Source organism: Anomaloglossus baeobatrachus, chromosome 11, assembly GCF_048569485.1.
Source record: "Anomaloglossus baeobatrachus isolate aAnoBae1 chromosome 11, aAnoBae1.hap1, whole genome shotgun sequence".
Taxonomy (NCBI): domain Eukaryota; kingdom Metazoa; phylum Chordata; class Amphibia; order Anura; family Aromobatidae; genus Anomaloglossus; species Anomaloglossus baeobatrachus.
This window is the reverse complement of record NC_134363.1, coordinates 32,949,356-32,962,899: the sequence shown is the minus strand read 5'-3', so window position 1 is coordinate 32,962,899 and position 13,544 is coordinate 32,949,356. Positions and strand designations below refer to the sequence as shown.

Sequence of the window (13,544 nt, the reverse complement as noted above, 5' to 3'; positions counted from 1 at the left end):
ACAGAATTGTGAAAAGGAGCACGGGGAATGGGGGTCTGGAGGGTACAGGGGAAACAAAAAAGGCTTTTATGGAGTTTTCCGAGATCTAAAAAATTGATAACCTCAAGCAAAAATAACTTTAAAAGGTACCACTCGGGGTAATTCTGACCCATTGTCCAACAATCTGCTGTTGGGTCCGGAGTTCTCTATTGAAGTCACAAATGTATGATCTCACAAATGTTCCCTCAACCCCATCCAACACCAATAATGGCAATTGTGTGCCCAGCTTCAAGGTCTGACCTCACAAATGCTCCCTCAACCCCATCCAACACCAATAATGGAGATTGTGAGCCTGGCCTCAAGGTCTCACCTCACAAATGCTCCCTCAACCCCATCCACCACCAGTAATGGAGACTCCGAGCCCGGCCTCAGGGTCTGACCTCACAAATGTTCCCTGAACCCCAACCAACACCAATAATGGAGATTGTGAGACTGGCCTCAGAGTCTGACCTCACAAATGCTGCCTCAACCCCATCCAAGATCAATAATGGAGATTATGAGCCCGGCCTCAGGGTCTGACCTCACAAATGCTCCCTCAACCCCATCCAACACTAATAATAGAGATTATGAACCCAGCTTCAAGGTCCAACCTCACATATGCTCCCTCAACCCCATCCAACACGAATAATGGAGATTATGAGCCCGGCCTCAGGGTCTGACCTCATAAATGCTCCCTCAACCCCATCCAACACCAATAATGGTGATTATGAGCCTGGCCTCAGGGTCTGACCTCACAAATGCTCCCTCAACCCCATCCAACACCAATAATGGAGATTGTGAGCCCAGCTTCAAGGTCTGACCTCACAAATGCTCCCTCAACCCCATCCAACACCAATAATGGAGATTGTGAGCCCAGCTTCAAGATCTGACCTCACATATGCACCCTCAACCCCATCCAACATTATGAGCCCGACCTTAAGGTCTGACCTCACAAATGCTCCCTCAACCCCATTCAACACCAATAATGGCGATTGTGAGCCTAGACTAAGGGTCTAACCTCACATATGCTCCCTCAACCCCATCCAACACCAATAATTGCGATTGTGAGCCTGGACTCAGGGTCTGACCTCACATATGCTCCCTCAACCCCATCCAACACCAACAATGGAGATTGTGAGCCCGGCCTCAGGGTCTGACCTCACAAATGCTCACTTGACCCCATCCAACACCAATAATGGAGATTCTGAGCCTGGCCTCAGTGTCTGACCTCACAAATGCTCTTCTGGATGAATTGGCGAAAATTCCTACAGACCCTTCTAAAATTTTGTAGAAATCCTTCCCAGAAGAATGGGAGCTACACAGGGGCCAACTACATAATAATGTTTAAGGAGATGAGAGGTCAGAAAAGCTCCTGGAGGTGTAATGTGGAGGGGGCACATACTTTACCCAATTTATGGATATATTTCACTGTAAAAGAGTGAGTTTATGGAGATTGATTCATAGACTGGATTACATGCATTCATATAATGTATGTATATTTCGCCCATCCCTTTAAGGAGAGTCTGTAAGTTGGAAAATGTTAACCAAGAGTTTGAGATGGTAAAACCAAGGCCATCTGCTAGTTGTTCATCAAAGCCATCTGACATTGTTTGTCAAAGTTGTCAGCATATTGCTATATTCTGTTTGGAATGTTGGGCTAAGAGCTGAAATAGCTATGAGAACCTTCTTACTGTTACTTTAAGGTCAAAGTTCAGCGAGCCTCAAAGGGTTTATTTATAAATAAGTTGAAGTAGGTTTTGTTACAGGTCTCTAGTGCGCAAGTACACTTATTTCGCGGGTAAAACGTACCACGTGACATGATGTAATGCTCAACTAAATTAGGATAGTTAGTTTTTGTGTTACCATGTAAAGAGATAAGGGCAATCAGGAGGAGGGGTTTGGGTTATAAAAGAAGCCCACACTTCAAAGGTTGGGGGAGAAGGAGGGAGGAGAAAGACGGACTCATCCGACCAGACCATCTACAGATCATCCCGAGACGGCTTACACACTACAGCGATGTAAGATAAATGAACTGTTATTTTTTCTATCTGTCTATCCATCTATTAACTCAAGCCAAGACAGTTATTTTTCTCTAACGACTGTAACCCTCCAATTCTTATCTGAATAAATCCATAATATGTTTTTGACCTATCTTCGCTCCAATCATTTATATACTGGCTATGCAGTTGTCGCCTTAAACCCATTATTTAACATTTGGCGAGCACCAGCCTGAATGATTGTGAAACACAGCTGTTTTCTGTGCGAGGTGATTTTTTTCACGCTGCCTATTCACAGCGATAAGGACTCTTTTTTCTCTCACGTCATTCCCTGCCCTTTGTCCGAGAAGGGGGGTCTGTGAGTTTGTGAGTAATTTCTGTCCAAGCTGCAGGCGAACGACGATACACTGTGTCCACATCAGAACCTAAGAGAGGTTTAACGTGACAAAGCTGCACGGAGGTCGTATGTGTCAAGCCTTGACGGTTGGAGCCATTCCAGGACCATCCATCCATAAGACGGTTGAAGCCATTCCAGGACCATCCATCCATAAGACGGTTGAAGCCATTCAAGGACAAGCATCACATATTGGTGAGAAATGGATTTTATTCATGATTATTTTAGTAACTGTCATGTAGAGTATTCATTTGATCATACACATAGTGACGCACAGTTATGGTCAAATCTGTACCGGCAATGTGAACTTGAGAATACTAAGTTAGATAAGAAGTTTTTTACTGTAAATCGGTTACAGAAAAAGATACAGAATGTATTGGGTATGGTATACACTTACAACTCCATGGTGGGTGGGGCACAGCCATATGCACACACTATCTGCATGGTGACTGACACACCCATAACAACAGACACGCCCAATACAACAGACACACACGTCACAGATGCAGAAGCAACAGATTGTCCAAATTGTTCGATATTAGCAGAACATATCGAACATCTGGAGGATCAGTTGGATACAAGAGCAGATTTAATATCAAAACTACGGAAAGATATTAAATATGTATCTGTTAATACGAGACAGAACAAGACAGATCCTTCCCAGTCACCTGCATCAGGTTTAGGTTCAGACGTACCGGACGGGCTGGATACGGCCGAGGACGGGACTCTGAATGAGGAGGAACTTCGGAAAAAGAAGTTACATGATAAGGCCGCCCGTCTTAACATTAAAATCCATGACCAATTAATGAAAATCATTAAAGACATACCCAAATATGATGATAAAATGGACGCCTTCCATAATGCGGACATTTTTGAGTCACATTCGGATAAATATAATCTAACAAATGAACAGAGAAACAAGATTTATAGGGTATGGCTTCCCTCCCACATGGCAAAAAGGTTACAAGCAACACCTAGGACTGACGAACACAATGACCTGATCCATGACACAAAGGAAGATAGGTTGAGACAGTTGATTCTCTTTACCACAGGAGAGTCTATCCCAACAGTCGAATTGTTAGAAAACCTTAAGACACACATACAGGAGGATCCATTTGTCTTTGTAGTCAAATTTGAACAGGCCTACAGAATGATAATGGAAATCGGATCTGATCAAGAACCGCCTTCCATGATCAAGGCCTTTGTTAAAAAGTTTAAATATTTGGACCCTGCTTCATTCGAAATAGCTTCTAGAATGGAAAGTCTACAAGAGGCCACATCATTTATTGATAGAATACGTAGACGAATGAAGCAAAATCAGGTAAAATCAAAAATAGCCATGATAGAAGGGAACACTGACACATTAGTATCCCAGGAAAAACAGACCAAAAACAACAAAAGACCGGTGTTGAATTCTAAAAACAAGAATTCAGGGGGGGGTAACAGGAAAAGCACAATTCACTGCTTTTTTTGCGGCCAACCCGGACACCTGAAGTGGGAATGCAAGAAATTCCTGAGGGCGGGAGTTGAGGAAAGGCTGGGTAAGGAAAATGGACTGATGCCAAACACATCCAGTGCACCTCCCCCATCTTCAGCACCTCCACCATTATACACGCCCACTCATACTGACAACAGAAATCACCAATCGCCATATACGCCCACTCATACTGACAACAGAAATAACCAATCACCATATGCACCTCTGACCAGACAGATAAGGGAAATGACCATACAGGGATTGGATGGAAGGGGCAAGACACCTGCTGCTCTTCTCCCTTCTCCATCCTCCTGACTGGCAAAGCCGGTCCCCAGGCTGCATCCACTGGAATTCGTCACTCGAGTTTCAATGGATAGCTGTGGTCGACCATTTTTAAAGGTAAATCTTGAAGGTCAGGAAGTAACATTTCTCCTTGATACAGGTGCGCAATTGAGTGTCACAAATGTTGATTTACATTTAAAGCCAGATTCCCCTGTATGTACAATTGTTGGTTTCAGTGGTAAAAATGGAACAAAGGTGACTTTAGCGCAGGATGTTTCTTTGGAAATACCTGGTTTTTTGAAAACGAAAATGGATATTTGGTGTTGTCAGGATACTGAGAATATAATTGGCACTGATTTTATGGAAAAGCATGGCTGGATTATTGATTTGGGTAACAAAACAGTTTGGAAAGACTCTAACGGTTGTAAGGCGGTAGTTATTGATCCAGATGAATATAGTCATGTCGGGACCATTTGTTTGACCGATGTAGTGTCAGCAGATCATTTGTGGCCTGAAACTGGTGGTGACGAAGTATTGACTGAGTTAGTACAGCGGTTTCCTTCTTTATGGGCTCAGTACAGGAATGAGGTTGGAACAATGAAGGATGTAGTTGTCAAAATTGAAGGCCGAGACCCACCTCCACAGCGTCAGTATAAGTTGCCTCCGGAGTCAGTTGCTCCGATGTCAAAGATTATACAGGAATTGTTGGCTCAAGGTGTGATACGTAAGGCAAATTCTGTTTGTAACAATCCATTGTGGTGTGTTCTGAAAAGCGATGGTAGCTATAGGATGTTGTTGGACTTGAGGATGTTCAATAAGTGTACTCCCAATGTAGCACCGATTGTAGCTGATACACATGACATGATGTCGAGATTGGATGCTAAGGCAAGGTATTTCTCAGTATTGGATATCAGTAATGGTTTTTTCAGTATACCGATTGAGCAAAGTTGTCAATATAAGCTTGCATTCAACCACCTGGATCAAAAATATGTATGCTGTAGGCTTCCTCAGGGGGCAAGTATGTCGCCAAGCATTTTTCATCAGGCGCTAGCGAACGTTTTGTCGAAATTTTCTCGTCCGGAATGTTTATTGCAATATGTGGACGATATCTTGTTGAGTACGGAGGACAAGGAGATGCACGTGATCTTGCTTGCAGAATTGTTTGAGCTGCTGCATGATGCAGGTTTAAAACTGAATACCAAAAAGGTCAAGCTGATGCAGACTGAGGTCAGGTTTTTAGGAGTTCTGCTAAGTCCAGGTACACGGCGACCCCTACAGGACAGAATAGAGGCAATTGCATCTCTTCCAATTCCAACATCACACAAGGCACTAAGACATTTTTTAGGGCTTGTAAATTACTCAAGGGATTTCATTGAAAATTTTGCTGACAAAGCCAGACCTTTGTATGATCTTTTAAAAGGTGACAATGATGATTATTTTGGTCCCTGGAGTGTTGAACAGGAAAAAGCCTTCACACAATTGAAACATGATCTACAACACGCACCTGCGTTAAGTATGGTGGAAAGGAACGCACCTTTTGCGCTTCAAGCACACACTTCAGAGACAAGTGTCTCTGTGGTTTTGCTGCAGCTGCAAGGGGGGGAATGGAGAATCTTGGGGTACTTCTCTAAGCTTCTCTCACCTGTTGAGAGGGGGTTTGAGGTGTGCGCAAGACACCTGGTGGGAGTGTATTTTGCGATAAAAATCACTCAACACATCATCGGGTTCCAAAAGGTTATTCTCCAAACGCCACATTCCACACTGAAACTTCTCTTTGAGAAAAACATCCCAGGTGTGTCAAATCAGAGATTTGCCCATTGGTTGCTCTCATTGTCTCCAAATCAAATTGAGGTAGATTACAAGGCCAAGTATGTTCTTCCTCAATTGATGCAGTATGAAGGACAAACCCATGATTGCATAGAAACGTTCCATGAACCAAGTCCATCTCTCTTCAGACGACAGTCGGAAGACGCAGATGAACCTGTGTTTGTAGACGGTTCTAGATTTTTTCTGGAAGGACACTATCACACAGGATATGGAATTTTCTATTCCAAGCGAGGACAAGTGGTAAAACACAAGTTACCAAGTCATTTCTCAGCTCAAAGGGCAGAGATAGAAGCGGTAAGAATGGTCCTTCAGCTGAATGAAGCTGATGATCAAACTCCAATGGTAATCTACAGTGATAGCTCCTATGTTGTCAGATCCCTAACCGATTACCTGCCTGTTTGGGAAAGGAGAGGCTACGTGGACTCATCCAACAAAGCCTTGTTGCACCGCGAAACGCTAGAATCAATTTTTGAGATGGCATCTAGGGCCCCAAATAGATTTGCTATAGTGAAAGTCGCTGCACATCAAAGATCTGATGATGAGTTATCTGTAGGAAATGCAACTGCAGATGCTCTAGCCAAAGAAGCTGCCCTGACAGGAGAGGAAGTGTTTGACTCTGAACCTTCTGAGAATTCAGCGGTTCAAAGAACAGACACGTACATACCTTCATTTGCAGAAGAACAGAGAAAAGATCCTTCTCTTGTTATTTTTCTGGATGATCCAAAACCTCCTTTCATCTGTGAAAATGGGGTTTTGTGTCACAGTTCAAATGAAGAATTGCGTCCAGTTGTACCAAAACATCTACAGGTAGAATTCACTCGATACAACCATGAGAGTTTAGGTCACTTGGGACAACAGAAATTGTTAGTCATTCTCAAGGAGAAATTTTATTGGGAAAAAATGGACGAAACAGTTCAAAGTGTTGTACTATCATGTCTCATTTGTGCCCAAATAAATCCAAGACCTAAAGGACAGAAGCCACCACTTCTACGGATCGCACCTGCAGATGGTCCATGGTCTACACTGCAGATAGACTATATTGGTCCTTTACCCTCAGGTAAACATGGTCTCAGGTATGCATTGATTGTGGTAGATGTGTTCTCAAAATGGGTAGAAATATTACCTGTTAGGAAAGATGATGCTTTGTCCACAGCGAGGGAATTGGTACAACACGTCTTTTGTACTTGGGGGATCCCAAGGATGATTACCTCCGATCGAGGTAGCCACTTCACAGGTAAAATCATGCAAACTGCTTGTGCTATTCTAGGGGCGCGACAGCAATTTCATGTCCCCTATCATCCACAATCTGCGGGAATTGTGGAAAGAATGAATAGGACAATCAAGTCCAGAATTGCAAAGATGCTTTTGGACAAAGGTAACACTTGGGTTGACAAGGTTCCTTTCATACTGATGAGTATAAGAGGTTCAATCTCTTCTACAACTCAATTCACTCCGTTTGAGTTGATGACGGGAAGAAAAATGCCATTGTGGTTTCCACATGAGCCATTTTTATCCACTCCACAAAAAGATGCTATCTCAAGGTCCCAATGGTTGAGATCGCTACAGGAGAACCTGAAAGCGATTCTGCCATATGCGGCATCAAGAATGCAGAAAATGGAGCCACCCTATGAGTCCAAATTCAAGAAAGGTGCTCTAGTGATGATCAAAACCTTTCGCAAGAGTGGTCCATGGGAGTGTAATTGGGAAGGTCCTTTTGAAGTCCTCGAGACTATGGGACAAGTCATGATTCTTGTGCACCGAGTGTCAAATGTGGTAAAAAAGACCCGGAAAACACAAAAAGTGTGGGTTCACGTTGACCAATGCAAAATATTTGTGACAAAATAATGATACTGCATTTCTTTCCAGGAAGAAATGGATTCCTATACGAACTGGAATAAAGAACCTAAAGACTTTGAAGGAAAGATGACATCAAGCCTTCTGGAGAAAGAACATCTTCCCAAGCTCAAGACAAGCTTCTACGTGATGGGATCTACGTTCCTGCTGCTTTGCTTTATTTTCGTCATTGTTTACATGTTACATCAAGGAACAAATCGCCAATGATGTGAATGAACGGACTAGAGAGATTCAACATTCTCGAAGACCAAGAGGATCAGATACACGGAACTTACTGACAGAGAACATCACGGACGATTCTGTGGAGATAACAGGAAATATCTGCATGGGATATGGAACAAAATGTTGCATTGAATTACATTTCATACACGACACAGACATAATATTACATGCGATTGCAGGACCTAAAACTAGATTCACACAATTACAAGGAGAATATGTACACAATAATAAAACTGGTACATGGGAATGTTCTCCTACAGATGTACTATACTGGAACATAGAGATCAGAGGTGATGAACCTGCTGTATGGTCCGGTGATATTACAAATGACATGATTGCAAGGGGAAAGTTTGGAAGATCCAAAACAGAAATTTTGTTAAAAACTCAGGTTTTTGGGAAAATTCTGGATCCTTCTTTACTCTCCATCACAGAAGGAGATAAAGATTGGGTCAAAACATGGAATTTCCAGATAACACGGGAACCTGTGCAAGTTCAGGTATCTGTAGTGTTTACCGTTACTAACACTATAGTTCCGGAAATAAGGGTTTCACCACAGACAGTACATAATAAAGTAAATACATCTCCTATAATGTTAAAATGTAACACAAGGTTGAAATTGCCTTCTGAGTCTTTGTTGACATGGACCAAAAATTCATCGTTTTTGGGAAGTTTTTTAAACAGTCCAACTAATGTCATTCACAGAGGTCAGATTGGTAATATCAGGTGGATGGATGATACTTTCATTTTTTCCATAGAGAATCCATCTTCCAGGGACTCTGGAATTTACCAGTGTTGCGTTGAAACAAAGACACATTACAGACATTGTAAAAACGTTAGTGTGAATATTTGGTCAGCAGCAGAAAGTGCATGCACAGACACGAGGTTCATGCCATCTACTCCTTTCCAAATTAATCAATTTCAGTCTAAGTCCTTATTAAGGGATGGAGAATTTATGACAATGGTGTGGACTTTCAATATGTCTCATTGGAAGATCTCTACCAGGTTTCCTCAGTGTCAATCACATCTCATAAACATGGAGATGGGGATAGAACAATGGTTTGGGAAAAGAACTACTCAGACTAGGAGTAAGAGAGGAGTGTTAGAAGGAATTCTGGGAGGAATTGGGACAGTGGGAAGTCTGACCAATGCCATGAATATACAGACGCTTAAGTCAGATTTGGATAATATTGGTTTTATTGGAGGAAAAGGTGTAAAGGTTCAGAAGAGTCTGAATCAACTTCTTGAAAAGATGGTAATGAATACAGCTGCTGTACTAGGCTCTTCCGTGTCACATCTACAGGATGCTACATTAGCTCTCGTGGAAAGCACACACGAAACACAAGTAGCTAAAGCGTGCCTGGAGATACAGGTAGAGTACTCTTCTAATTTGAAGTTGATTGCACAAGCTTTACAGAGTGGAATTGCTCCACTGGGAATACTGCGAAATTTACCTGTAGAGTATGATTTTGCATTGAATCATACGGATTTGTGGGTAAATAAGTGGTTAGGATGTGAACGAAACATTTGTGTTGGCACATCACTAATCCCGGTGATTGGAAGAGAGGGGACTATTGTTCCTGTTACAGTTTTGGGTATACCTGTGAGCAACACACAACAAGTGTTCTATCAACTGCAGTACACAGATTTTGCATTTGATGGAGTGAACACTGAACAAGTAGACATTTCTTCATGTTTGCATTTTGTTTCTAAGGTGATGTGTTTACCTGGACAGGATAAGGTGATTTATCATTCATGTTTTCATAATCATTCTTCTTGTCATGCGAGAATAGAGACTGTACAGACACTACATGATCTGGTGACTCCAGTAAGTCTAACTAAGATATGTTTTCAGGTCATGTCTGAGACAGAGAAGGTTTCTGTTTTCTATTCTACTTGTGTACATAAGGAAAACCTACCTATGGGTTTGTATTGTATAGAAGGAAATGTGAGATCTCTTTCAAAGAAGGAAGGAAGTTTTAATATCACTTCTATAGGAAAGAGAAACTTAACGGCATTTCCGATACATTTCAATTTATCACAGATAAATGATTTTCCTTGGGATATGTGGACAAGTGAAATAAAGAAAGACAAGGGTTTGTTAGATTTATTAACGAAACAGTTAAAGGAAGCAGAAATTATATTCAGGCATGAACAAGGTGAATTAAGTGATATTGAACACGAATGGAATGGAATGTCAGGTAGAACTTGGTGGAAGAGTTTTAGTAAATCTGTACATTCCTGGTCTCAGTCATCTTTTCAGTCAGCGGTTGGTAATGTTTTATTTAATCCCATCATAATCATATTTTTATTAGTTTTGATGTGTATTATATATCAAGTTTTTGTGATGTGTAGAATTCAGAAGATATATAGGAACATAAAAATAGAAATGAAAAAGGAAGATAACATTCTTAGAGGAATGTTAAATCGCAAGATGACTTTTTGACAGAAAGTTGCAGATTGGTTTATCAAGTCAAATATTGGTCTAGCATTTCCAACAAGAATGTATGTGATACGAATGATGACACGATTGAGTTAGGGTTTCCCGGGGTTCATCAAACTTCCATATAAGGGGGGACTGTAAAAGAGTGAGTTTATGGAGATTGATTCATAGACTGGATTACATGCATTCATATAATGTATGTATATTTCGCCCATCCCTTTAAGGAGAGTCTGTAAGTTGGAAAATGTTAACCAAGAGTTTGAGATGGTAAAACCAAGGCCATCTGCTAGTTGTTCATCAAAGCCATCTGACATTGTTTGTCAAAGTTGTCAGCATATTGCTATATTCTGTTTGGAATGTTGGGCTAAGAGCTGAAATAGCTATGAGAACTTCTTACTGTTACTTTAAGGTCAAAGTTCAGCGAGCCTCAAAGGGTTTATTTATAAATAAGTTGAAGTAGGTTTTGTTACAGGTCTCTAGTGCGCAAGTACACTTATTTCGCGGGTAAAACGTACCACGTGACATGATGTAATGCTCAACTAAATTAGGATAGTTAGTTTTTGTGTTACCATGTAAAGAGATAAGGGCAATCAGGAGGAGGGGTTTGGGTTATAAAAGAAGCCCACACTTCAAAGGTTGGGGGAGAAGGAGGGAGGAGAAAGACGGACTCATCCGACCAGACCATCTACAGATCATCCCGAGACGGCTTACACACTACAGCGATGTAAGATAAATGAACTGTTATTTTTTCTATCTGTCTATCCATCTATTAACTCAAGCCAAGACAGTTATTTTTCTCTAATGACTGTAACCCTCCAATTCTTATCTGAATAAATCCATAATATGTTTTTGACCTATCTTCGCTCCAATTATTTATATACTGGCTATGCAGTTGTCGCCTTAAACCCATTATTTAACATTCACGCATGACCTGTTGACTGCCCTTGTAGATGTGAGTAACCTCTTCTCTTTATTTCAGGGAAGGAATCTCTGCTGGAAATCCCATCGGAACCTCATGGACCCAGTTGAATTTCGTTGACTCTTTCCAACATGTATCTTATGACCAGGGAAACCTGTGGATGATCACCGTTAATGGAGCCATCTATAAATGCAAGGTCAATGGCGTCACTAATCCAGACTGTTATTAACGGTCGTGAACACATGCAGCAGAAGCAAATTACAAATCACAGTTTGCTTTTTTGTGGTTCAGACCACTGCATTAATTACAAGCAGTAAAACGAAAAACTAAAAGGACAATACATAAAAATAATAATTATAGAAATTACGTCACTATATTCTATAGTATCAATCACACAAAATAAATTCTTACATTCAAAATGTTTTTTTGTCTTTTTCTTGATGGATTCTTTAAAATAGCTAAGGAGAAGTTGAAGGTGAAATTAAAGTCTGGTGTTTTTAATCAATGGGATGACAATCAGTTGTGAGTGGGCGACCTGTTTTTAGTTAAAGAACAAAGATTAAAAGTCCCATCTGCACAACATGCATGGAAGAAGCTAAATAGATTTCTGAGGACCTCATAAGAAGTTGTTGACGCTCATCAGGCTGGATAAGGTTACAAATCCATCTCTAAAGAGGTTGGACTCCGCTTTTCACAGTCAGACAGAGTGTGTACAAATGGAAGAAAGTTAAGGCCATTATGAGTCTACCCTCCACAGAAGTTGTCGACCAACAGAGATCCCTCCAAGAGCAAAGCGCATACTATTCCGCAAGATCACAAAGGAACCCAAAATAATCTCTAAGCAACTAAAGGCCTCACTCACTTTAGATGTTGTTAGTGTTCATAAGTAAACCATCAGGATAACACTGAACAATAATTATGTTCATGGCAGGATTGCAAGGAAAAAGCCACTGCCCTCCAAAGCAATCACGTCTGCTGATCTGCAGTTGTTAGAGATTATCTGGAGAACTAGAATGTTAAAGATTTTTGTTTTAAATGAGAAGCATTAGGTTTGGAGAAAAAAAATCTCTGAATTACAGCAAAACTGAAAAAAAGACAACAATGGAATGGGGAAAAGCTGGTGGGGACCAGACTTTTGGACTAGTCATATGAAAAGCTTGGTCCACACTGGGGCGGACAGAAACCACCAGGGACCAACCTCTTGGACTAGTCATCTGAGAAGCTTGGTCAAAAATGGGGCATAGAGAAACCACCGGAGACCAAACTCTTGGACTAGTATCTGAGAGGCTTGGTCCCCAGTGGGGCATAAAGAAGTCACCAGGGACCGGACCCTTGGATAAGTCATCTGAGAAGCTTGGTCCACAATGGGGCATAGAGAAGCCACAAGGACCAGAATATTGGACTAGTTATTTGAAAATCTTGGTCCCCAATGTGGTGGAGAGAAGCCACCAGGGACCAGACTCTTGGACTAGTTATTTGAAAAGCTTGGTCCACAATGGGGCAGAGAAAAACCACCTGAGACCAGACTCTTGGGCTAGTCATCTGAGAAGCTTGGTCCCCAATGGGGCAAAAATAAACCACCAGGAAGCAGACTCTTGGACTAATCATCTGAGAACCTTGGTCCACAATGAGGCAAAGAGAAGCCACCAGTGACCAGACTGTTTTATAAGTCATCCGAGGAGCATGGTCCCCAATGGGGCAGAGAGAAGCCACCAGGAACCAGTCTCTTGGACTAGTCATCTGAGAAGCTTGGTCCACAATGGGGCAGAAAGAAACCACCAGGAAGCAGACTCTTGGACTAGTCATCTGAGAAGCTTGGTCCACAATGAGGCAAAGAGAAGCCACCAGTGACCAGACTGTTTTATAAGTCATCCGAGGAGCATGGTCCCCAATGGGGCAGAGAGAAGCCACCAGAGACCAGACTGTTGGATAAGTTATCCGAGGAGAATGGTCTAAAATGGGGTAAAGAGAAGCCACCAGGGACCAGACTCTTGGACTAGAAGCTTGGTCTCCAACTGTTTTAGGAAGAATCTTGTCAGTCTAGGGGAGTGGGGCGAGGAGAGACCGCTGGGGATCAGCGTATTGGACTTAGTATGATATCTGATGGGTAATTG

General features: G+C 41.7%; 1 pseudogene; it reads left to right on the top strand.

Annotated features, from left to right (window-relative positions):
* LOC142255776 (fish-egg lectin-like) overlaps nt 1-11,659 on the top strand; it is a 47,848-nt pseudogene extending 36,189 nt beyond the window's left edge.
* Nucleotides 11,660-13,544: the final 1,885 nt, after the last annotated feature.